This window comes from Phascolarctos cinereus, unplaced genomic scaffold (assembly GCF_003287225.1).
Source record: "Phascolarctos cinereus isolate Bilbo 61053 unplaced genomic scaffold, phaCin_HiC Scaffold_5;HRSCAF=322, whole genome shotgun sequence".
Taxonomy (NCBI): domain Eukaryota; kingdom Metazoa; phylum Chordata; class Mammalia; order Diprotodontia; family Phascolarctidae; genus Phascolarctos; species Phascolarctos cinereus.
Window position 1 is genome coordinate 453,143,238 of NW_027555958.1, and position 26,188 is coordinate 453,169,425.

Genomic DNA, 26,188 nt, shown 5'->3' on the forward strand with positions numbered 1-26,188 from the left:
AAAAGACATAGTGAAGCTTCCTAACCTGAAAAATGCCAAAACCCAGAAACTAATAATTTCACAAGGAATTAAATCACACTAATAATACAACAGACTGGACAGGTACCCAATGAGGAGGTTCTAATGATATTATGGTAACCATGACATCAAAACAACAAGGGAATTTTAGAAGAGCAGAATTTAATTACTCAATAAAATTTCAACCAACATAAGGTTGAAAACAGTAATAGAATCTTTAGAGTTAACATGTAAAAACAAGGAAGGCGTGGAACCTAGGAATTCTGAGTTTGCTGGGCCACATATATCAACATGTCTTATGTGATACTAACCAGGTAATCCTTTTATATATGACCTTCTTACTAAGTACTTCCTATTTCTACTGCTAATTTTTGCTTTTTCTTCACACTTGACTCTTTAAACATAGAAAAATACTTTTGCATAGACTTTTTCTGTACTTCTGGAAGTATGAGTAGCTTAAATTAATCATTCTGTGAAAAGATAAATGAAAAGTGAACAAAACCACAACATTACCAAAAAATGACAGAAGCATTAATAAAGTCAAGCCAAGAGAACTCACTTAGTCCTAGGGATATAATGGATATTGTCATCCCAGAGGAGGAACAATGTATCTGCCACAAAACTCAAATGTTTAACAAGTAGGAAATGGACTCACAATTTTACTGCTAATTGATTTCTACATTTCAAACGCATACACCTATGCTAAACTTTAGAAACACCAGGATTTTTCATTCTTCAGCTTGCTATAAAATAAAATACCCAAATCCAGATCGGTTCACATAGCATTTTTAAAAAAATCTACTTCACAAAGATTAATATCAAACCAAAAAAAACCACCTTTTTTTTCCAGGTGAAAACAAACTCTGTTGAATTCCAATATGAACCTCTGTACTATTGTTCACTAAGTTCCACAATCTATTAGTCACAAATCTGTAAATTCAGGAATGCTGACTCAGATAAAGTGTGTCAGGAGCTGTGCACTGCGGAGGATTTCATCGAGAATTTACTGTGCTGGGTCCAGTGTGCCCAAAACAAAATGTTTCAATAAAAATAATGTATATTTTAATGGTAACTTAGAGTAAAAAAAAGTTTACCTAAAATGAGAAATTCAACCCTCCTTTCCTGAGCACAAGGCCTTGTGCTAGTGGCTACAATGTAGAATACTAAGATACCCTCCTTTGGTAGGTATTTCTAATGGGTGACCCAGGCATTTTTCTTTAAGATTCCCTTTTCCTCTGGTCACTAGGGGGCTGCAGGGAAGGCAGGTAACCTCCAAGCTCACCTTCCAAGCCAGAAGGAGCCTTCACTAGAAGACCAGAAATGAGTTCTCCTCTCCATGGAGGCAGCCCGCAGCCCCCGCTGCTCAATTCTTTCCATGCTCTTCTCTGGGTTCGCCACCGGGGGTCTATCCAGGGGCTGAGGAGGCCCTCCTCAATTTTTCCTGACATTAGAATGTACCAGGGAGTCACCTATCCACCTATCCATCCATTCACACAGGCTGCCGGACTACTAACTCTTACTCTGGCCACCTTTTTCACTACCTCCCCCCTTTATCTTGGCTCCTCCTCGTTCCTAAGGGATGCACAGCACACAGCCTACTCACACTTACCCTATGCTTCTCCATTTGCCTCTGAATCACATTCTTTCTTAATTCTTTTGAGAATCTATTGCTCTATGATTTGCAGCCACACACCACCAGTAGAGCACTGGCAAAAAGATAAAGCCTTTGTTTCTGGGAGAATTTTTAAGGTCATTAAAAGAGTCCTGTAATTTCCCCAAGAAATTCAGCACACTCTCCCTTCCTCCTGTTTAATTTCAGCCCCTATTCATTGTCTACTTGCAATGTCTGTACAAGATACGCACCCACAGATGAGGAGGTCTACAGGTAGTCCAACTGCACATCAATCTGGAAAATGGACATTCTTCTTCCCCTTCTTTTCAGTTTGGTCAGTATAGTTTCCACTCCGCAAGTTTAGGGGCTGGATGGAACCAGCACTAACCAGAGTATCTGGAAGACCTCACCACCCATAGAGAATGCCTCTTCTCCTTAGCACTGTGCACAAGATCAGCACAATAGGAGTGTATGACACTAGTGGGCTTGTCTCGCTGTTTTATGTTTCACCTGACATTAATGATTAGAGGGAGAAGCTCTTTGAGAGGAGGGACTGCTTCATTTTTTTGGTCTTTGTACCCCTAGCACCCAGCACAGAGATCGGCACCTGGAGGTGCTTAATAAATACTTGCTGATTATCTTCAAGGAATCTTAAGTAATTTGGATGGATGGATGGATGGGTGATCCCTTACTGGAAGAGCATCTGGAGTAGCATTTTGCTCTGATGTAATGAGGTGTGCTTTAAACAAAGTCAACAAACAAAAAGCATAGTAGGCTCTTCTCTATACCTTTCATTAGGCTGTTAAATGGTAAAATGTAGTTTACGGTAGACTACCCCCCCTTCACAAGAGTCTGCCCATTCTGAACACCCTCACTGAAGAGGTCACAGATTCACCTGTAGATTATTCTCATAAAAAGTCTACACAGATAGGGAAGGAGGTATCTATTTATATACACTTGTCTCCCCGGACAGAACTAAGCCTCTTGAGAGTAGAAATGACTTCATTCTTTGTCTTTGTAGCACCAGAAGCCTGCACAGTGCCTAGCACATGTTAATAAATGGTTTAATAAATGGTGGTTAATAAAGGTTTGCCTGGCTGAGTGATACAGTTGGCCTTTTCTGGATATTTATAAGATCTGAGAATTTTCCATACCTTTGTTTTCTTTCCCTCCTTCAGATACTTTCAAATTAATCCCTCAATATCATTGCAATCACATTCATCTAATAAAATTTAAAACTGCTTTTAAATTTTTTTATGGAATCTCACTTAATAATAGTATTATCGTTATTATAATTGTCTGGGCTGCACCCAGGAGGAATCTAAATACCTTTTATGCCTCTTAAGGAGACATGGAATTCCCCTGACGAGGTTTTTTTCTTTGACATTAAAGTTAGCAAAATGTCTTTGTTTTGGTATTATTGAAATAGGTGTGAGGTACCTTACCCTGGGCAGTCTGGCTCCAAGGACACCAAACTGAGGATGACTGCTAGCTGGGCTTCCCTTGGACTTGGCCTTTAAAAAGGGCCGACCGGAGCTGCAGAAAAGACACAGAGATAGGTTGGCCTATCGATACATTGGATTCCAGATGCCATTCCGTCCCCTATAAGGAAAGCCTGCCCATCTATAAGACCCCTCAAAGGAGAGAGGCCCTGAGATGGTGGCACCAGGGGGACTGAGGACTTCCTTGGTTACTGCAAGAGCTCGAGCCAGCAGCAGTGAGTAAGTGCCATGCTTCTCGGATGCAGAGAAAGAGTTACTGGACAAAGAGTTAGGGGCAAGGAAGAGCAAGAAGCAGCCACCAAGTAGAGGAGTCAAACCGAACGCTGCTTTTCACTGGTACTGTGAGCTCTGTGAACTGGGCAGGTTCCGGGAAGCAATCCTAAGTAATTCTCCTATGGCTCAAAGGGGATGCGGGGCTCACATCTAGATCACCCCCAAGAAGTAGAGTCCTCAGGTGCTAGGCAAGCACTGAGTCTAAGAAAACAATGTCAGGCAGGCTTCATTTCACCCATCAAGAAAATATGAAGGACTGACTTCAGTCTCTTTATTAACAGTCAAGACAACAATAACTGTTCTTCCCTCTCTGGTGAGTCAACTCTATTGTGGACATATACAATCCACCTCAGCTACTTCCTCCTTGAGTGGCCTGGGGGCTGGCAGAGTTGGGAGAGAACAGCAAAGTTCAAATAAAAGGGCAGCCTAAGTAGAGAAGACCTTTGGGCTGCTGGGGGAGGTAGGGGGACTTACCAGAGAGGGAAAGGGAGGTTCCTCCATTGTCAGTGGGCGTAAGTATGAATCCTTTTGTTTGCTATAGGGTGAAATAAACCTTATCAATGTTTTATTAGCTGGAGTTCTTGAGTGGGAACTAAGGACTGTACCATTTAGAGACCTGGATATAAGTAAAATTCTGATGCTTTCAGGGGAAAAAACTGATGGGGACAAGAGTCACCAAATCATGGAATTTGAGAGCTGCAAGACACCTCCAAAGACTATCAAGCCCTACACAAAAAGGAATCACCACTATAGCATGCCTGGCAAGTGGCTGTCCGGCCACCGCTTGAGGACCTCCAAGGCTAAGGAGCCTAGCTCTTGGGGCAGGAGTTCCTCTGTGGGACAGCTCATCCTGACATGAAGCCTAAAGTGGTCTCTCTCTGACTTCCACTCACTGCCTCTGGTTCTGCCCCCAGGGCCAAAGAAAGCAAGTCTGATCAGCCCACTACAATAGTGCTCTTCAAAGACATAAGAAAAGTGATCACAGCTCAATACACCAAAGTCCTTCAACAGATCCTCACATGTCACTAACTCAAGACCCTTCAAGCATCCTGGCCATCCTTCAGCTTATCAACGCCGTGGAACCATGGTGCTCAAACTGAACATAATACCGGAGTTAAGGGCTGATGAGGGCAGAGCACTTATTCTACTGGCTACCTCGAGAAAAGGGAGGTAGAGGAAGTGTGGGAGGATCGGGTAACCTATGTCAGAAGCTAAGGAGAAATGGGCAACATTTGGGAGAAACTGAGGAAAATATGAAGGAGAACGATCTCCAGGCTTAGAATAATGGCCTGGATTCTACTTTGGGGTTAAGAAGAGGATAATGGATAATTAAGGAGGATATGAAAAGACTAAGGACAGTTAAGGAGGATTAGGAAAGGCTGGAGAAAGATAAGAAGGTAGCTGGCAACACAAGGCAAAGGAAGAGAAGAAAACCTAAGTGGAACAAATAGAAGGCTATGTACACCGACAGAGTGTGTGGGGTGAGGGAGGTGAAGCAAACTGGAGGTGATTTTTTTTTAATTAGGTACTTGGTGGATAAACATCTACAAGTAATTTTAAGAGACTAAAAATCTCAACCTCTATAGAAAATTGGGGAAGTTGTAATTCTGTTAGTCAAGTGATTGTTTTCTGTGTTCCAAGTTCAGTCTGATCTCCCTCCTGAGAGATGAAGGGTTCTTAAAGGTATAAACAGAAACAAGGCTTCGATTGGGGGGGGGGGAGAAAGTTTTGATTAAAGTGAAGGAGGTGGGACAACCCCTGTCAGGACAGGATAACAGAGAATGGAAAAGTATGACAACAGAGAAAGAAAAGGGCAGCTGTGCAATTAGAACTTAAAAAGAGACTGGAGGCTCTTCCTGAAGAAAGAGTGGGCTGTTTTAAGGAAGAAGCTGCTAGTCTTCCCAAGAATGACACAGGAGAGCCAGAGAAACTACGGAGTAAAATTCTCCTGTAAGAGACTGAGGAGGAGCAGCTAGGTGGCACAGTGGATAGAGCACAGCCTTGGAGTCAGGAGGACTTGAGTTCAAATCTGGCCTCAGACACTTGACACTTACTAGCTGTGTGACCCTGGGCAAATCACTTGTCTCACCCCGCCCCCAATAAATAAATAAAAAGAGACTGAGGAAAGAGCACAGTAGCAGTGAAGGTTTCTTTGTGTGAAGAAATCCAGGAACCAGAATGGGAAAACATTTGGGAAGAATGTCAAAGGTGAGACAGAAGTGAAAGGAGATTCTCTCATGGAGTTTACTAGAGACTACTGGTACAGAAAGAGGAAGTTGATGAAGAGGTTAGAAATTGAGGCTCCAAGGAGATCCTAGGGCTCTGCTTCCTAAAGCAGAAAGATCTGTAGACCTCCACTACACTGATCACAAATGTGTCTTCCAGTTCTCAGCTGTTACAACAATGTGATCAATTGGTATAAGAAATAAATGCATCATTAAGTAGCTAATTAACTTTTTTTTTAATGATGAAGAAAGCAGAGAATTCAAGGCAATTGAATAAATCAATCAACAAAGAGGGCAGAACAAACGGACAGGATCTGGAATGCATTCAGTTCCTTTCCCAGGGAGAAACATCTCCATGTTGGTCCATTTCCACCTCCTCTTGCTGAGCTCTCCATGACAGACCACACGGTGGAAGAGCAGCGGTCCAGAAGCTGCTCTAGCTCATCAGCATCAGGCCATAGGGAGGGGTGAGAATTTACACTCTGAGAAGCTCCTGTCCTAGTTCCTTCCTATAACCATATCACTGTTAATGTTCTGTTAAGATCAAATGGACCTCAGCCTTAACGTGCTTAAAATTCCCTTATTTCACTTGTGAAATCACAAAAAAAAGTAGTTTCTTTACCCTTGGCATCAGAATTTTAGAGCTGAAAAAGATCTTTGAGATAAGCTAGACAAACTCCCTTATTTTTCCAGGTAAGAAAACTGAGTCCTGGAGAAGCTGTGACAAGAAGATATTCATAAATACCCCATAAAATATGGCAAGAGTCCCAGATGGTTTTGAGGAGAGGAATTACTTCCTTTTAATAGAAGTGGAGAAGTACAGGACATGGTGCTTCCAGCCATATCCCCACTTGCTACTGGAAATGCCCACTGCAGTAGGAATCACCTGAAGCACAGCAGAAACTACTTGTTACACAGGGCCGGGCTGGATTACCCAGCTGGGGACCACTGAACTATGACATTTCCTGAAGTTGCTACAAAGCCATTCCAAATGTCACAATGGTAACAATGACTTGTGATAACCGATGGCAAGACAGTATTTTCAAATAATGTAGATCACTCCTAGAATTAAAATTAACTTCCCTTTCTTAACTGTGGCATCTACTGGATTATCAACCGAACGATTTAAATCATTTCTGAAGCCTTCAAAAATCAGGGAACTTAAGTACAGTAATGGTCACGTGTAACCTAAACTAGAAGGTCCCGAGGCCAGCAAAAGGGACTGAATTTCCATTCTTGTCCTTCGACTTCCCCACACACCCTCTTACCTCTGCCCCTGAGGGGCTGGCTAAATATCCTACTGTTGTTAATTCAGTTAAAAGAGCTCTGGATTTGGAGTAGGGACCTCTGTTAGAATCCTAATTCTGTTAGTGGGATTCAAACCCAGGTCTTGGGACTCCCAAAGTGGTAGTCGTTGACAGGGTAGCTTGGGGTTAGTCAGTCATCATCTCTCTGAGCCCTGGTCTCCTCATCTGAGGAGGGGGTTTGGATTAGATGACCTATAATATTCCTTACGGCTATAAATCTATGGTCCTGGGATCCTAGCAGCTGGCAATACAAGGTGATCAATAAAAACTTTTCAGTTATAAGAAAATCTAGGTAGTTGACAGATGTCTTAAGACCCATCCCTTCCTATAGTCTTTATTTAAGTTAGAGATGCAGGCAGAAATAGATATTGTTAGAATAAAAGTTTGATCAGCCCATTGTAGAAAATGTTCTTAAGTTCAAAGAGCAACAACCCACAGTTCTCCACTGGGTGACTTCCTGATTTAGTGACCTTCCAGAGTTGATGTGCTGGGAATCTAAGCACTGGAGGCCCTGCTTGGTCCAGGCAAGTTGAGAAGGCTTAGCTGAAGCAGTGTTGTGTGTAAATAATGTTTTATGGGGCCTCAAAGTTCTGCTTTAGAGCCAGCCAACAAGACTAGGATCTTAATCATATGGGGTAGTGGCTGACCAAGTAAGTAATTGCCCTGTGAGCCAGACCAGGAAGTCACACTAACCTATATGGGGTGGCCCCTCTAGTTCTGTTAATTCAACAGGAGAAGACTGCAAAAAGTCTGACTTCTAAGACCCACAAAACATTAGACTGACATAAAGCATCCATTCTGGCTAAGCCCTTAAAATTCATAAGAACAAGTAAACCACCAAGGCAGAATAACTTACTGACACTTGATAAATGTTTGTGGAAATGAACTGAATAAATCAGGAAGTCCCGGGAGTCTTTGCTAACGTCCTGTTGTTGCTTTAATTCAACAAGTTATAAAAAAATTATAAAAAACTCCTCATGGTACATAAGGAAGAACAATGCATTTACATATAACATTACCCTACTGGCTAAGCAAAATGGTCCAAATAGCCAGAGGTCCAAATATCTTCACATAATGAAATGTTTCCATGCATTATTAATGAACAGAGATCACTAACATGTTTAATAAATCTTAAAACCGGACATAAGCCTACTGGTTATTTGTTATACTTCAATAATATGCAAGAGGCTAAACTTAACCTACCCTAATGTTTAATGGACAAAAATATGCAAAATTCTGAAAACATGTTCAAACTGAATCATACTTCATTGCCTGCTATTTATGCCATTACTACAGTGATCAATAAAGTTCACTCTTAGATCAATGGAAGATTATTTCCCAATAATTCATAAATTCAGTAATCAATGAATACTTGTTGAATAAACATAAAAAGTTTACTAAAATCAAAATAGGAAACAAAGAATTCTTGACATTTGTAATAGAAAACTAATTAGAACCCAGATGTCTAATAGATTTATCATCATTTAAAATTATAATTATGAAAGCTTTAAAAAAATTACCCATTTTCTCCTCTGGGCAAATCCAAAGACTTTTTGTGATCAGAGACATATAGAACGCATCTCTCCCTACCTCCCTTGTGAACAAGTAGGATTTTGAAGCCAAACTAATGAAATGTTTATTTGGAAGATGATGTTTCATTTGCGGATTATCCATGCCTTTTCCAAATTTCTCCAGCCACCTAACCTTTAACTCATTTAGCACTTTCACCCAAGGTGGTCAAGAGAAATAAAAATCTTGCTTCTTTTCAGTAGCTGTGGTTTGGTTAACGGAGCAGGCTGAAATTACTGGCTTTTAAAATGAGGTTTGGGAATCACCCATGGATTTCAATTACCTACCCCGCACTTTTCCTGTTCCCAGAAAACACAGATAATCAAGGCTGACTCTGTCACACAGGAGCCCTCCGAAGCAGCACGCATGGCCTTTCTTGTTTCTTCCCTATTTCAAGCAGGCTCTAGGGCATCAGGAGTGAGTGCCTGGTGTGGGGGTTCACTTGTTTGTTTGTGGTAATTTGTGATATGGGTGGGAAGGTGCTTCGATAATGGGGAACTGAGATATTGGTACCCAAAAGCAAAAGATTCTGAAATACCACTTCATTCCTTACTTTCAGACCAACTAGATCTGAACACAGGGCTAGTAATTGCCAGACCTGACAATATTTCATGGAAATGAGATTGTTCTTCTCTCACCTCCCTGTAAACCAGACATGCTAGAAAGACTAGCCCTTCTCCTACTAGAAAACAGGGTGCTGCAGACCATACACATGGAAAATCCAGTGAGAAGGGATCATTAGTTTCTAGCATGATAAAGACTTACTGAGGCATCAGCCCCTCAAATAATCTGCCATAACTATTAACTGCTAAAAATAAAGTAACTGAAATCATCCCTAATTTTGAATTTTACAAATTGATGATAATTGAGACAATGTGGTAAATTTCAATATTTCCCTCATTAACTGTTACTATTTAACAAAAAAGAATTTGGGGAAATTGATACAAAATTTAAATCATTCACATATTCATATACCATCTCCTCTGAGGTCTGCATATCACCTTCCACCTCTGACTTCACACAGCATTATCTTTTTTGGAATTCTCCAATGCATTTATCATGTAAAATATTTTATGTTGTACTTGTTTTAGGAGTTTCCTAAGTGGAGGGGCCTACCTTTCCAGGGCATAATTCACATAGTAAGCACTTAATATTTTGGTATCATTCCCCCCTCCCCACCCCAAACAAGAGTGTAAAATCAGGCAGGATTCTCAACCAAAGAATATGTCAGAAGGGACAATGAAATCATCTTGTCCAACCCATCATCATACAGAAAAGAAAACTTACTCCCCAAGAGGTAAAATGACCTTTCCAGAATTACACAGATAATCTAGGGGGGAGAACAAATATTAAAGACCAGGGGTAATCGGAATCCCAAATAAGGGTTGCTCTTTCCACTCTCCCAGGATTCCTCTCAAATCACAGATTTTGAGAAGGAAAATCATAATATCAGAAACCAAAGTGCAGAAAATTGCTTTTTTGTTTGTTTTTCCCATCACAAAGAGCTAAATGACTATAGAATCTGGATTTAAAAATTCATAATGGTGGTGTCCCAATACAAGCTAATGTGACCAAAAGGCAGCACTGGAACTCGAGATTATATCTCCAGAAAACAACTGTTGTCTTGGGATGGATGAACTTCCTGACTGTTCTCAGGACAGATGGTCACTTTTAATTTAGAAAGGGGTGACATTCAATGCCAGAAAAAGCACCATGTCCCTTCTTCATCTTTAGCTCAACCTAGCCCCTCCTCCCCCCCCAAAAACCCCCAAAACTTTGCCTCAGAGCTTGACCAAGACTCAAATGCCCTGTAACTGTAGGCAGAGCCACATCTGGATTTCCAGGTGACAAGCCAGGTTTATAAAACTTTCGGCTCCTCTAACAATTTTCCAGGCTTATTATTTGGAGGCCAGCACTCTGATGCTTGCAAGTACCAAGAGTGTCCCAGCACCAGTGTACAAATGTGTTCTCAAACTTTAGCACAAACTTGTAAGTGGACAAGAAAAATCCTTTACTGTGTAAGGCCATGGGACAGCAACCACCAAACACTAAAACTGCCAAGGTAGGTGGGAGATATAGTTCAGGTGGAAAACAGTAAATAGAGGCTAGCAGAGATCCCTCTCTGCCTGCTTCTAAGGGAAGTAGTGGTCATCTTAAAGGATTTTTCTCATGACGTAGGACAAGTAAAAGAGTCCCAAAAAAGCTGAACAATAAAATTTTTCTCCTATTCTCATTAAAAATGTTAAGTTTGGGATAGGATTTATGACTGGAAAGACCTTACTTAGATCTTTTACCTAGAGTAATTTTATCAAAAATTCAATTTACATTATCCAGTAGTAATTTGTAATTTTATTTTTTGGGGGGAAGGTGTGTGTGACTATGGTTAAACCCTAAAACCTGAAAAAGTCTATGGGCTCCTAGATCCAAAGTGAATTTGTCACTGGACCAAGAGCCCTGGCATTGGGCCAAGGTTCAATCACACTGTGATTTTAAACAAGTCAATTCAATGTGCCTTAGTCTTTCATTTACAAAATGGGAATAATATATTGCAAGGATAAATAAGATGGCAAATTAGACACAGAGTAGGTTCTCAATAAACGCTTCTCACCAACTATGGGAAAGCACTGAACTTCTTAGGGGGAAGTAATACATAAAACCATATTTTTACATTTTTTAAATACCTATTTTGTGCTTAGAGAAATATGGCAGTTCAAAACTATTCTTCCGAGTGTGGCGTTGTAAAAGAAAATATTCTGAGGTCTTTATTTTTTGCCTTTATATACTTGATCCTTTTTTCAAATGGCCAAGTTTATAAAACATAAGAGTCATGCTGGCCTCTATGTATTTTTCAAATGGTACAATTCTCTCGGATTCGGATATAAAAACAGAGCGACTATATCTTTTATCAGTGAGATAAAAACAATTCTTTTTCCTTGAAAGGCTTCAGAATGAAAAATCCACATATCCCACTGTGAGATATCCTATCCTTTTCCCCCAGCCTCTGTCGAATTACTTTTTTGGGGGGTGGAGGTGGGGGCAGGAAGAGGGAGGAAAAAAGTGAGTTTTTATTTGGGGTGACTGCCTCAATGTCTTCAGCAACATAACATCTCTAAGGTAGGTACATACAAAGTATTCTGGAAGGAACCAAATTTTAATTTACTCTAGCAATGGTTTGACTGCTTTCTCTGAATCAGGATTAAGACAAGTTACAAGCAGTTATATATCAAAAGATTTGTTTCTTAAAAGCTGGAAACTTTCTGTTTCTAATTTATTTAAACACTTTTTCCTACACAATGATCCTGATCTGACATAATGTAAATACACTGAAGGATTTTGATGGTATTCTCTCAAACCAGAATGTGCTTTAAAATCCAAAAGAAATTCTCCAACCACTTGCTGCCAAACTGAGATGGCTGAAAGAGGGCTAAAAAAAGGTGTTTCTGAAACACAATCTATATTTTATAAACACAAATATTTTCTGCTACACCTTTGTAACCCGCTACATTTTTGGAAACGAAAGATTTAATTAAGCTTTAGCTTTCCTAATAACACAAAGAAAGATTCCTGCATCTACTGTCAGGGACTTACTTACTTTTACATAGACAAAGCATTTTTAAAACACTATGTGCCAAGCATTGTGTTAAAATTTTATTTTAAATAATTACAATTTTAAGTATGATTTGGAATTGTCAAAAATGTGCATTGGGATTGAGGCTTCTCTTCAAAAGAGATCAATTAGCCTATTTGGATTGTGTCATTTCAAAGCAGATCAATTTGCTAGTTTTATTCTTATCTGAATTAGTAACATCAAAGCTTTTTTAAAAAACACATTTTTACACTTAGATATTTGCCAGCTTTCAATACGTCAATCACTTTCATTTTCCTTTCCTGGCTATCTCCTGAGAAGTTTCATTTTTGCATCCTTCCACCTGAACTTCAATGAATAACTGAATTGCAAATACAGCAGAGAGACGCTACTAAAAGACTTCTGCTTTTTTTTTTAATTTTGAAAAGCTCTGAAATTTCTTCCATTAATAATCGAATACGATGAGAAGCTGTCTCCAGATATAAAAACCCCCTGGAAAATGCCCTTTCCAAACCTTAAAAGGCTTGCGATAGAACGGCTCATGCCACATTACACACAGCGACAGAATAACATCACCAAGTGTCAGAGCGAACCAATGTTTCAGGATTTCCAAAGCTGAGCCTGAGGACGGAGGTTACACTCTGGTGAAACGAATCCTACAGAGAAAGACCAAGACAAGGGAGGGGAGGTGGGGGGCGTCTACTACCCACAAAGTTTGACCATTCGCACTGACCCCATCCACACCGGACCGACTGCCGGGAAGAAGGGGGGGAAAGGAGGCAACTTTCTCGCTTTTTTTCTTCTCCTGCTCGTCTCCGGCTGTGGCCACCCCCGCCACATTTCGGGGATACGGGATCCTCGGTGATTCCGCCTCCTCCCCCGGAGTACCCCCCAGCCCCCCCTCCAATCCGAAGCAGGGTCCCCCCCGCCCCAGTCCCCACCGGGGTCTCGGCGCCCGCCTCTCTCGCCCCGGTCCGGGGAGGCACGTTCCGAGGTGCACAAGGGAAGCGCCTGCAAGCCGCCGGGACCGAGCGGCTGCCCCGGGAGCCGGCCCCCGGACCGAGGAGGCGCGGGGCGCCCTGCAACCGCTCCGGCAGTGCCCCGGTAGATCGACCGATAGGTCGACCCGCGCGGGCTCCGCGGGGAGCGCACCCTTGGGCTGCGCCGCCTGTTTGCCCGGCCCCCCCTCCGAGCCCCCCTCCGGGGGCGCGCTCTCGGGGGGCTCCCGGAGGAGGGTCCGCAGCCCCCGCGCCCGCACAGCAGCCCGCCGCGGCGAACCGGGGCTCGGCACGGACGCCCTGCCGGGGGCTCGCGGCGCTCCAGACTGAGGGCGCGCCCCCGGCTGCCCCCCCCCGGCCCCCCCGGCTGCCCCCCTGCCTGCCTACCTGTGGCGGGGCTCGCGCGGCGGCTCCTCATGCCGGGCTCGCGCTGCGCTGCTGCCGCCCCTCGGCCGCCGCCGTGCCCGCCGCCGCCGCCCCGGCCCCCGCGCCCGCTGTCCCCGCGGTCCCCGCTGGTCCCCGCCGCCGCCGCCGCCGCCGCCGCCGCTGCCGCTGGAGGCCCGGACGCGACGAGCTCAGGACGCCGCTGCCGCCATGGCCGTCGTCGCGCCGCGAACTGCATTGTGGGGGGGAGGGCCGGCGGAGGAGGTGAGCGGGGAGGGGGCGGGGCCGTCGGGGGCGGGGCCGTCGGGGGGCGGGGCCCGGCAGGGGCGGCCCGAGGGCCGGGGCCCGGCGCCAGGGCGCCCCCCAGGGAGGGGGAGGGGGAGGGGAGGGGAGCGGGCCGGAGACCCGGGGGCCGCGGATCGGCTGCAGGGGCCACCCCCTCCTTCCCCATCCCCGAGCCTGGGAAACGGGCGCGAGCCCTTCTCCTCACCGGGGAACGCCCCCCCCCCGCCAGGACCAGAGAAGGGGCGCGAGCCTCCCCATCCCTGGGACCGGAGATCGAGAGCGAGCCCCCCCACCCCCCTCCCTGGGCGCGAGGACCCTGTCCGCCCCAGGAGAGAGAGCAGGCGGAAGAACCGCCCCCCCCAATAGAGAGTGGGCGCAAAGACCCCGGCAGGGCAGAGACTAGGGAACAGGTGCCAGGACCTCCCCTCACACCCCACACCCCTCCCCAGGAATGGGGAGTGGGCTCACGGATGCACCCCTAGGAATGAGGAGTGGGCTCACGCGAAAGGACCTCCTCCATCTCCCCCGCCATCTCGGCAATTTGCCGGGCGGAGGGGAGCTCAGCCCATCTGCCCAGAGACCCGCGGGGGGCGCCCCACTGGCAGCGCTGGGGCCCCCTCCCCACCAACCCGGGAGGAGGGGGCTCGATGCCAGGACACCTGTTAGGCCTCTTCGCTGTCGGGGTAGTGGGGCTGGAGGGTGCTTGAAGGGCAGGGCTGGTGGGGGAGAGGGGGGTCGGATGGACCCCGCGGAGGGGAGGGGGATTGAGGGATGAGGATACCGACTAACCCGCAGTGGGCGAGAGCTCCAGCCTCAAGAAAGGGACAGGACAGGTGCGCGGGGGCGGGGGTGCGGGGGTAAGGGTAGTGAGGGGGCCGGAGCGCCCACCCCAGCCTGGGGCTGAGCAGGGATGGGGGGGGCGTCCCAACGCTCCTGCTTCTCTCTCGCCCTGCTCCCGCAGCCTGCCTGTCTCTAGACCTAGAGACAGTCAGGGAGTTGTGCAGTCACCCGCCTCCCCATCCACCTACCGAACGAGCCGAGCCGGGACTCGGAAGCTCGGGCTCCGGCTCGGGCTTGGGACTCGGAATCCAGCCCCCTCCTACGGCCAATGCCGCTGCACCAGCCTGTCTTATACCCCGGCCCCAAGCGCTTGGGGGCCACTCTCGAAAGCCGGAGTCAGGAGACAGAGACTCCGAAGCAAAGATACATTCTTAGAATTGACGTCTACACGGTACCTTACACGTAAATGAGGAAACCAAGATACAGAGTAGGTGTGTCGGGATTCCAACTCGAATTCTGTGACTCCAAGTTCAGTGGGCTCCTTCCACTCCGCCACCATGAAAGCTAAAAGGCGTATGAGAGAGCGTCACCTGCAACCCATAGCCTTGGAGGAGACTTAAAAAGCCGGGAACTTGAGGTCAAAACCTAGCTCTTAGCCACTGGCCACACTCTGGGCAAGAAGACTTTGAGTCATACAATTAATCCTTGATTTCTGCTCAGCTGGATGTAAACATCCCCATAGGAGAAGCTAGGGTTGGTTTACCAATCTCTCTACTGTAGTTGGTCCAGGGAAGAAATAAACCTCATCCTAGCTACCCAAATCTCTTTTTCGCTATTTGCCAACACAGGCTCTTTGGTCTTTTTCATTTTCTCTTTGCATCAGCTCTGCCAGACATTGTAACCTCCTAAAAGGTAGGAAGGGTCTGACGTTTCTTCATTTCCAAAAAATCTTAAGCTTTTTTCCCCCACAGTGCCCTGAGCTAAAATGCTTAATAAATGTGTTAATAATGATGACACACTCTTAGAGTAGTTCAGCTGGTTTTTCAGTGTCCTAGAAGGAAATGACCAGATCCCCTTCTGCCAAGGAAGGTACCTGGTCTTAGTGGCTATGAGCCAAAATGACCCAGGTTCAAGTCCTATCTCTGACACATATGACCGTGTGTGTGTATGGGTCTCTCTGACTCTTCCAGCACTGGAAGTGCTTTGTCTTGGAGGTCCTCATGTCAATGAAGTCACAGGTTTGGAGTCAAAGGATCTGGGTTTGAATATAGGTTTGGGGATTTATAGATGTGTGACCTGGGCCATAGAATTTCATCTCTCTAGGCATCATTTTCCTCATTCTTGGACTACATGGCCTCTAGCTCCAAACCTATGCTCCTTTGTCCAATGCCTGCCACATAGTAGGCGCTTAAAAAATGCTTGTCTCGTGGCCTTCCTGCCAAATGGCCTTTCTTCCACCTTTCCAAATCTATGCTTAGCTTCAGTGTTAAATCCTGTCCTGTCCTGTCCTGTCTTGTCTAGGAAGCTTTGGTCACTCCATTCATCTTTAATATACATATACATATACATATACATATACATATACATATACATATACATATACATATACATATACATATACATATACATATACATATACATATACATATACATATACATATACATATACATATACATATACATATACATATACATATACATATATATTTGGTAATAAGATATATATATATATATATATATGTATTTGGTAATAAGATATACCTTATCAATGACCAAGCCCAGTTCCTTTAAATGACCCAGAAGGAAACAGAACCACCAAGAAAGGAAGAATAGAATATCTGTTTCTTGTTGGCATGGGTTTGGGCAGTTTCCAGCCTCAGCACCATTCTTTGCACTTAGTAGGTGCTCAATATGTACTTGTTAGATTGAATGGAAATGAATCCACATGGCTGGCGAGTGTGAATTAGTGACAGCCAGACTAATCATTCCATTTCAGAAAACATTGGGAACCCTTTCAGAACTTCTTCAGGATTTAGAGTCCTATACCACACAATTCAGCACTTAATTATATTTTGCCTTGCATTGTTCAGATGTTGTTTCATGTGTGTTCATGCCTTGTTTTTTCTGTCAAAGCTTAGGTTTCCACACCCTTTGAACTGACCCCCTGAGGATTGAATTGGACAACAAAGGCCTCAAAGGTGGAAGGGGGCACACCCTGGGGAACTAGTGAACCCCTCATCTGGCTCCAAGATGTCCCTCTTCCTCCTGAGTCTCCTGTCCTTTTGAGGCTGGGAGGCTCAAGATGCTACCCTATTGTGCAGATTAGATTGGAAGGGACCAGTTGGCCAGGATTTAAACACCCTGTAAAACAGCATCACCATTCAGTTTGAATTCAACAAGCATTTATTAAGTGCTTACTGGGTGGCAGGCACTGGACAAAGCAGCATAGGTTTGGAGCTAGAGGCCATCTAGTCCAAAAAGAGGAAAATGATGCCTAGAGAGATGAAATTATGTGGCCCAGGTCACACATCTATAAATCCCCAAACCCAGGTTCAAATACAAATCGTTTGACTCCAAACTTGTGTTGTTTCCACAGTATGATGGTATATACATGCTAGTATAGTTCAAGGTCATCTGAAGAGGGACAGGTAACTAACAAGTGGGAGAGGGGGATCCAGGGAAGAGAAGGTGATACTGAGCTGAGTACTAGAGGCAGGAAGTGGTGGATTCTGGGAGGCAGAGATGGAGGGGAGTGCAGTCCAGGCAGGCAGGACTGCTTGTACAAGTGCACAGAGGTGGGAGACATAAAACCAGTGTGGGGGGCGAGGGATGACTAGTAATTGAGTTAGGCAAGAATGACGTATGAGAAGAGGAGTACCTTATATTCCGGAGGGTTACCATTTGTTCTGCTGGTATCCTCACCTTGGCAAGGGCAGCTGTGAGAGCGTGTTAGATGGGTATCTGTGGCAAACCTGGTCAGACATGGGCAGCAAGTTCCATAGGAGAGGTAGGCAGAGAGCCACAACAATATCACAGGGTCATGTGAATATCTTTGTATTTACCTATTTGTGTACTCCATCCCCAGCTACCACTCCCCCCCCCCAAGCAGGAGTCTTCTCCTATTAGTCTGCCAATAAGTATTTATTAAGCCAGTGCCAGGCATTGCACCAAGTAGTGGGGTTACAAAGAAAGGTGAAAGAAAGTTCCTACCTAGAGGATCTCAGAATTGAATCAGGAAGACCACAAGAAATCAAATATGTACAAACAGGTCAGGTTCAAGAGAAACCGGAAATAGTCACTAGAGGCAAAGCACCAGAATTTAGACAGACTAGGAAAAGCTTCCTATAAAAAATAGTGGGATTTTAGCCGGAACTTGAAGGAGGCCAGGAGGTGGAGGTGAGGAGAGAGAGAATTCCATGCACAGGGGACCACCAGGGAAAATCCCTGCAGCTGAGAGGTGAAAGGCCTTGTTCCAGGAACTGCTAGCAGGCCAGTGTTCTCCAGGAGCAGTATAAGGTGTAATAGGAAGGCTGGAAAGGTAGGATGGAGGCTAGGTTTTTGAAGGGCTTTGAATGCCAAACAAAAGATTTTGTGTTTGATCCTGGAGGAATTAGGGAGTCCCTGAAGTTTATTGAGTGAGGAAGATTTTTTTGAGTAAAGTAAGCACTTGTTTAAGGTGACCCTTTATTGAATCAATTCAACTCTATGCTGTCCTCTTCGCTCGAGTTCTTTATCGTCTTGACAATTGGACCCTGCCAAGCCTTAGGCTTGGATCCACCTCCTTCACTTCTACCTTCTGTGCTGGAGAAAATTGTGCAACTGCTCTGACTGCATCCACTACAGATTTATTCTACGTAACCTCAACTGGGCCCACAAAGCAATCTTCCTCTGCCTCCCTTATCAACTCACTATCCCCACTCTCCACAATGGCTCTTCCAAACTTTGTCCTTCCTTCTCAAATGTCCCATGACTCCTTCTCTCCCAGCCATCTCAGCTAAAAACCTTGCCTTCTAATTTTATAGAAAAAAATGAGTCCATTCGCCTTGAGTTTCCTCTTCTCCCCTCTCCCTCCTCCTCACCTCATATTACCCAGATGGCTTCTGCCACTATCTCCTTCTTCAACCCTCTGTCATACAAAGAGGAGCCTTTACTTCTTACTGAGACAAACCCTACCTTCACAAGTGATCTCATTCTATCTCATTTCCTCCAACAGATTGCCCCTCTCTGTCAATCACATCTCCAATCTTTCCCTGTCTATGTGCTCCTTTCTACAAACATTGTATGCCTACAAACATACCCATGTTTCCCTATCCTCAAGAAACTTGATCCTTCCATTCTAATTATCATCCTAAATTTCTTCTGCCCTTTGTGGCCAAACTTGAAAACCTGAAAAGACCATCTATAAAAGGTGCCTCTAATTTCTCTCCTCAAACTCATTTCTTTACAATCTGGCTCTAACATCTTTGTTCCACTGAAACTGCTCTCTCTCCAAAGTTATCAATGATAAATCCAAAGGCCTCTTCTCAGTCCTCATTCTTCTTGACCTCTCTGCTGCCTTTTACCCTGGGACAGGTTAGAACCCTTCGGAACACCTAGGTCTGAGGGTATGACCTGGTTGGGAATCCATAAAAGGAGATGGAGATGAATTGGTCAGATAGATTCTAGGAGAACGGGGAGAGGACAATGGCCCAAAAACCTAGAAAGAAGAGAATCTCAAGAAGAATGTGAGCAATGCTGACAAAGTCTGCAGAGAGGTCAAAAAGGATGAGGATTGAGAAAAGGTCTTTGGGTTTGCCAACGAAGAGATCATCGGTAACTATTAGATTGTAAACTCAGGACAATAATCTCTACTTTTTCATTTGTAATCCAAGTGCTTAGCACAGTTTTAGGCCCATAGTCAGTGTTTAATGAATGATTTGTGTTTTATTTATTCATCCGTTGAATCAATCCAATCAATAAGCATTAACGGAATTACTTACTAAGTGCTAGGTACTGGCACTGGGCTAGGGCTGAGAATGACCCAAGAATGAACCAATTCCTACTCTCCGGGAGCTTGCATTCTAACCAGGAAGACAATTCATACGTATATAAGCACGTTCTTTCACAGTGTTATCCAATGCCTGGCATTTATTAAGCACTTAATAAATGCTTATTGAATCGATATCAGCTGTATGGTTTGCCCCATACAGACATTGGTTTTTACCTCAGACCCCGATATGTCATCTGCCCTGTTATCCTGACTCGTCTCGCTCAGCCAGGCTAGCTTTGTTGTTTCTGTTGCTCCTCTGATCCTGACTTTGCCTACAGAATACAAGTGTGTCTATTCCTTAGCTCCTGAGTCAGTGAAGCAGCTCCTCCTTTCTCCAACTTGACCAGCTCTTCTTCAGAGAAGATTCCCTTGGCTTTGCTTTGGGTCTACTGACCAAACTTTGTGACTGCTATCTCACCTGGGCCCAGCCCAGCATTCCAAATTCAGATCCCAAGTCTGGTAAAGCATGCATAATTACATGGTGACTCTACGTTTAGGACCAAAGCTGGGTCTAGGTTAATAAGGTGCTTCTGAGAAATAGCTGGAGAAAAAGAACACAATCACAGAAGGATAACTAACAATGCATGGCGGTCTGGGTTGGGGAGTAGAGGGAAATAGAGTTACAGTGGAAAAAGCCCTAGCTTATAGTCAGAAGACCTGAGTTCAAATCCTAGTCTTGCCATTTATTACCTATGTGACCTTCTATGGTCCTTGGTTCATGGGAGCAGACATTTAGGGTATTAAGAGACTTCAGAGATGATTGTGTCTTATACCTTCATTTTATAGATGGGGAAACAGACTTCAAAGGTGAAATGACTTGCCCAGAGTCACACACACACACACACACACACACACCCCTAGTGGGCATCTGAGGTAGGATTTGAACCCAGGTATTTCAGACGCCAAGTTTAGTCCTATACCCAATATACCAGATCCTCACCCGTAAAATGAAGGGGTTGGATTTGGTGAATTCTAAGGTCTCTTCCAGCTCCACAATCCTATAGAAGGGGAAGGGCTTTCAATGTCAGGCTGAGGAGTCTGTATTTATCCTAAAGTCAATAAGGCAACATTGGGGGTTTTAAGGAAGGGAGCAATTCCCTGTGGCTTAGGAAGGAATCTTGTTTTAGCAGCTGTGGGAAGACTGGATCAGAGGGGGGAGAGGAAAGACCTAGAAGGAGGGTATTGGAATAGCCCGGGAGAGTGGCAAGGAATCTTGTTTTAGCAGCTTTGGGAAGACTGGATCAGAGGGAGGAGAGGAAAGACCTAGAAGGAGGGTATTGGAATAGCCCGGGAGAGTGGCAAGGAATCTTGTTTTAGCAGCTGTGGGAAGACTGGATCAGAGGGGGGAGAGGAAAGACCTAGAAGAAGGGTATTGGAATAGCGTGGGAGAGTGGCGGGGAGAGCCCAGGCCAGGGAGTGGCTACCTAAGTGCAGAGAAGGGGAGAGAGGTGAAAGATTTAGAACCAGGAGGCTTTGGAGCCAATTTAAACAGGCTCACAAGAACTGATTGTTAAACGTTCAGTGTGAGCATTTACACCTTGGAAATCTGCAAACGCTACACATCAGAGCTTGATTTATCGTTTGGTGGATTGTCTAGACTTAATAAAGTGATGGAGAAGATGTTAGTGATGCAGATTAAACCTAAAAGTGTGCACTGCTTATTTTTTTTCTAGACAGTCAGTTGTTAAACAGTTACCAACATCCCGGGGGCCATCACCAGTGGTCTTGACCTATGTCTTGCCGCTGGACTCTGATGACCCTGGAGGAGAGAGTGGGGCTGATGACCTTGCACAGCGCTGCCTCCCTTAAATCCAATTCACTCGCAAGTCAAGACATCACCCTCCTGATGTCATTGGTCCTCTTCAAGAAGGAAGGATGCCTTTCTGTGAGATATTGGCAACTGATGGGACATGGGAGTCAGGGAGATGTAAGGCCTAAGGATGACTCAAATCCTGGGTAAGTAGAAGGACAGTAGGAGCGTTTGGATGAGGGCAGGTGTAGGAGAGAAGATAACGAGTTCTGTTTTAGATCTGTTGGATTTGAGATGCCATAAGGACATCTGGCTTGAGATGTCTAGTGGGCAGTTGGTGATGCTGGACTAGGCCTCAGGACAGAGAGCAGGGCTGGACAGAGAGACCTGGGAGTGATTGGTATAGAGATGATAATTGAATCCGTGGCAGCTGATAAGTTCACCAAGATAGAGAGTTAAGAGAGGAGAGGGTTGATTGGATGTCTTCAGAGGAAGGCTGGCTGACCAAATGGGTTTGCTTGTTCATCATCATCATCATCATCATCATCACCACCACCATCATCATCTAAATAAGCATGTATTAAGTGCCTACTGTATACTAGGCCTTGCAGTAAGCAGTGGAGATACAAAAAAACCCAAAAAATAGTCCTTTCCCTCAAAGAGCTCAGAGTCTAATAGGGAAGACAACATGAAAATAACCAGGTACATCAGCCATGTACAGACCACCTACAGCATGGATGAAAGGTCACCTCAGAGAGAAGACACCAAATGCAAGGTGGACAAGCCAGCCTTTGAGGACCCTCCCTGCTCTGTGACCTTGTGATTCAGGAACTTGCTGGAGAAGATGCTCCTCTTCAAGAGCTTGGTCTTGAATTATAAGTGGCATATGAATGAATGAAGGGGAGTACATTGAGTGGGGGGAGAGGGGGAGAGCATGTTTGTGGATGAGGAGGAGACCTGCCCATGCGAGAGTGGAATGTCTGCCATCAGGGAAGATTGAGTGAGCTGGATTATGCAGAGCACTGTTCATACAGAAGTGTATGACATTCCTGACAGTAGTCATTCAACTTTTGCTTGGAGACTTCTTGCATGGGGGAAGCCTGCCACTCCCTGATGTCTTATTTTGGGATATCTCTAATTATTAGAAAGTTTGTCCTCACCTCAAACCTAAATCTGCCTCTCAATCAATCAGCATTTATTAAGCACCTACTGTGTGCTAGGCCCTATTCCTGGTTTGGTCTCTGAGGGCCCTCTTGCACATGACAGCCCTTCCAATGCTTGAAGAAGAAGGCTGGTATGCCCCTACCTCCCTAAGCCTTTTCGAGTTCCTTCAAATGATGGCCCATCACCATCTTGTTTACTCTTCTCTGGCTCCGGGCTTCTTAACCTAAGGGTCCATCAACTTGTCTTTTTAAAAACATGATTCTGAGAAGTAGTCATAGGCTTTCCCAGACTGACTGTGGAGAGGGTCCATGACACACAAAAAGGAGAAGAATCTTGCACTAGCTCACCAACGTCCTTCCTGAAATGTGCCATCCAGAACTCAACAGAGTGCCCTCAATCTCTCATCGAGGGAAAATATAGCCAGACTATGACCTCCCTGAATCCTGGACATCATACCTCTCCTAGGCAGACTAAGATCACATAAGCTTTCTTGGCTGCCAAATCAGTGTTGACTTAATGCCTCTATTACGGTTCACTAAGACCCCAAGATCTTGTATAGACGAGCTGCTCTCTAATCTCCCCTTGTGCTCACAAGGTTGATTTTTGGAACCCATATGTAAGGTCACATTCATCGGGATTAAATTTCACATTATCAGAGTAAGGCAAGATGCTGTTTTAGCCTTGAATCCACTTTGCCTATATTCTTTGTAGACATACTTGTATTACACATGTTGTCTCGTCCATTAGAATGTAAGCAAACTTCTTGAGGTCAAGGCTCTTTCTCTCCTCAGTGCTTAGCTCTTAACCCCGTGCCTGGCCCACAGTCAACACTTAATTAATGTTTTTGATTGAGTGATTCTGAAACCTGCCATAGTTATCCAGCTTATTATCTAACTCTCTCAGCTGTGTGTCCTCTGCAAATTTGATAAGCATTCCATCTCAGTCTTTCTCATCTCTACCTTCATCCAAGTAATTGTGGTATATTGGAAAGAGTCCTGGCTCTGGGATCAGAAGATCTGGGTCTGAATCCCTCCTCTGACGTTTACTAGCTTGTGTGACCCTGAGCAGATCGCCACCCCTTCCTGGGTCTCAGTGCATCAGCCATAAAATGAGGGCATTGGATTGAATGGCCTTCCATTGGGTGGTCCTTGTTCTAGATCTAGGATTCTATGTTAATCAGCATAGGGTCAAAAAACAGGTCCCTGGGGCCCTCAGCAGAAGCCTGTGAAATCTGGAGCTGGACCTTGAAGAAAGGGGAAGTTTTAGCTAAGAGGATAGGGGAGTGTATGGTGGGGAATGTTTTGAGCAAAGACATACAGATGGGAAAGCTCATGCCTTTCAGCAAACACTTATTTATAAAGCACCTTCTCTGTGCAGGGCAGTGTGCTAGGCATGGAGGGAGATAGAATGATGGAATAAGAAGACATGACTTAGTTGGAGAACAATGGATAGGCCAGTCTGCCTGGAGCAAAAAGTTCCTACCTGGAGTTAATGTAGGTTTGCGAGAAGATTCCCTTCCCCGCCAATGACAGGCTGAGGAGTCTGGACTTGAGTACAAGGCGATGGGGAGCCATTGCAAGTGTTTGTACATGAGACAATGTATCAGCAAGATTAATCTGACAGTGTGTGGGATAAGAAAAGATAACCATGCGAATTTATAGTTCCCTTTGAAGTTTGCAGAACGCTCTACATAAATTATCTCATTTGGGCTTCACAACAGCCCTGTGAATTGGGGATTATTATCATCCGCATTTTACATATAAGGAAACTAAGACAGAGTCGAGTCCCTACATCCTTGTTTCAACTCCTTGGTGTTGCCCTTCTCTCCATCAGCCACGTCCCAGTCTTGAGAATCCTCTCTAATGCCTCCTGCTACACACCCAGTGACTTACCCAGAGTCACACAGCTCCTAAGTTTCTGAGGCAGGTTTTGAACTCAGGTCTGCTTGATACCAAGCCTAATACTCCAATATCCAATTGGATATCCAATATCTATTGAGTCTCATAGTAGAGGGAAACTTGAGGCTATTATGATATAAGGCCTACGTATAAGTTAATGGACTTGAATTAAGAGGGTGGGATCATAGGCAGCAAGGTGGTACAGCAGACAGAGTCAGACCCGGAGTCAGGAAAACCTGAGTTCAAATCTGGTCTCAGACACTTACTGGTTATGTGACCCTTGGCAAGTCACTTAACCTCTGTCTCAGTTTTCTCATCTGGGAAATAGGGACAATAGGGACACCTATCTCCCAGGGCTGTTGTGAGGATCAGATAAGAGCATTATTTGTAAAGTGCTTAGCACAGGGTCTGGCATATAGTAAGGACCATACGAATGTTAGCTAGTACTACTACAGGCTGTAGAATTGCCGGGGACTTCGGGATGATCTTGCCCAATTCCATCATTTTAGAGAGGAAGAAGCTGAGGCCTGAGGGGAAGCAATTTGTTCCAGGTCACATAGTCAGTAAGGAAGCAGAGCAGAGCCGAGATTCAGAAGCAGCGCTTCTGTAGAAATAGAAAGGGACGCTAAGGATGATGCGTCGGGACTCAGAAGGGTGTGATGGCTAAGTGGGGTGTGCAGCAGAGGATTCTCAAGACTGGGACGTGGCTGATGGAGAGAAGGGCAACACCACGGGTTGAAACGAGGATGTAGGGAGCGAGGTGCTGCTTCGGGGCCGGGAGGGAGTAGGACTCTTTGGTTTGACAGATGTCGGGTTTGAGGGAGCACCAAACTCCAGTGCGTCAGGAACCTATGATTTCCTCATCGTGGGTCTCTGGACGTTTGCTGGACCATTCTGGAGGAGGAGGAATTATTTATTAGTCTTGCTCTGTTTGGCTTCAGAGGGAACAAAGCGGGTGAAGGCAAAGTGGCCAAGAGGTAAGTGAATTGAAGTTGGATGTTAGGAAGGAACTTCCCAATGGTGAGAGTAGGGTGACTCCTTCCAGAGGTGGTGGGCTCTCCCTCGTAAGACATCTCTAAGTAGAGATCGGACAACCTTTCGGTGGGTCTGTTAGAGTGAGGATTCTTTTTTTTTTCTTTTTGGTGAGGCCATGGGGGTTAAATGACTTGCCCAGAGTCACACAGCTAGTTAAGTGTCAAATGTCTGAGGTCGGATTTGAACTCAGGTTCTCCTGACTCCAAGGCCAGAGTTCTATCTACTGCACCACCTAGCTGCCCCCATAGTGAAGATTCTCATCTGACATTAGGTTAGTCTAGATGGTCAACGAGGTCCCTTCCAACTCTCATACTCTGTGAATGTGCATTTTCTCTCCAGTCCCCAATTCTAATGCATTGTTTGCCCCTTAAAGTTTCTGAGAAGACAAGGTCCTCCGATACCCACACCCACCAGTGGGCAGTCCCTCCCTTCTCCCACTGTGGCCCAGATGCCCATGTCATCTGTCTCCCCTTTTCAGTTTGTAATTCTACTTGTTCCTTTTCCATTGGGCAGATTTGGTACCTGGATGACTTTTCTCATTCCATGAATCCCTTCTCAGGGTCCAGGAATGCTCTGATATGTTTTGTGGTCCAGAGCTCAGTGCTGCTCTCCACCTCCTTTGCTTCCAGGTTCCAGTTTGACTAGACTTCTTTAATACATAGTTGATGTCATGGAGGACAGCCTGGTGTTGAGTAAAGAGCACTCTGAGTAGAGTTAGTAGGTCTCCTTGAGTTGGAACTTCCATTGGTATGACTGTGGGCAACTTAATTCAA

At 45.0% G+C, this 26,188-nt stretch overlaps 1 protein-coding gene across 7 annotated transcripts in view; it reads right to left on the reverse strand.

The window, feature by feature from the left end:
• TUT4 (terminal uridylyl transferase 4) overlaps nucleotides 1-13,568 on the reverse strand; it is a 70,175-nt gene extending 56,607 nt beyond the window's left edge. For all 7 annotated transcript variants that reach the window (XM_020987780.2, XM_020987784.2, XM_020987783.2 and 4 more), the window contains exons 1-2: nucleotides 13,478-13,568; nucleotides 3,076-3,166 (exon numbers count right to left, since the gene is read on the reverse strand). The gene's annotated coding sequence lies outside the window, so the exon portion shown is untranslated. The remainder of the gene's footprint in view (nucleotides 1-3,075; nucleotides 3,167-13,477) is intronic.
• Between the last annotated feature and the right edge of the window lie 12,620 nt (nucleotides 13,569-26,188).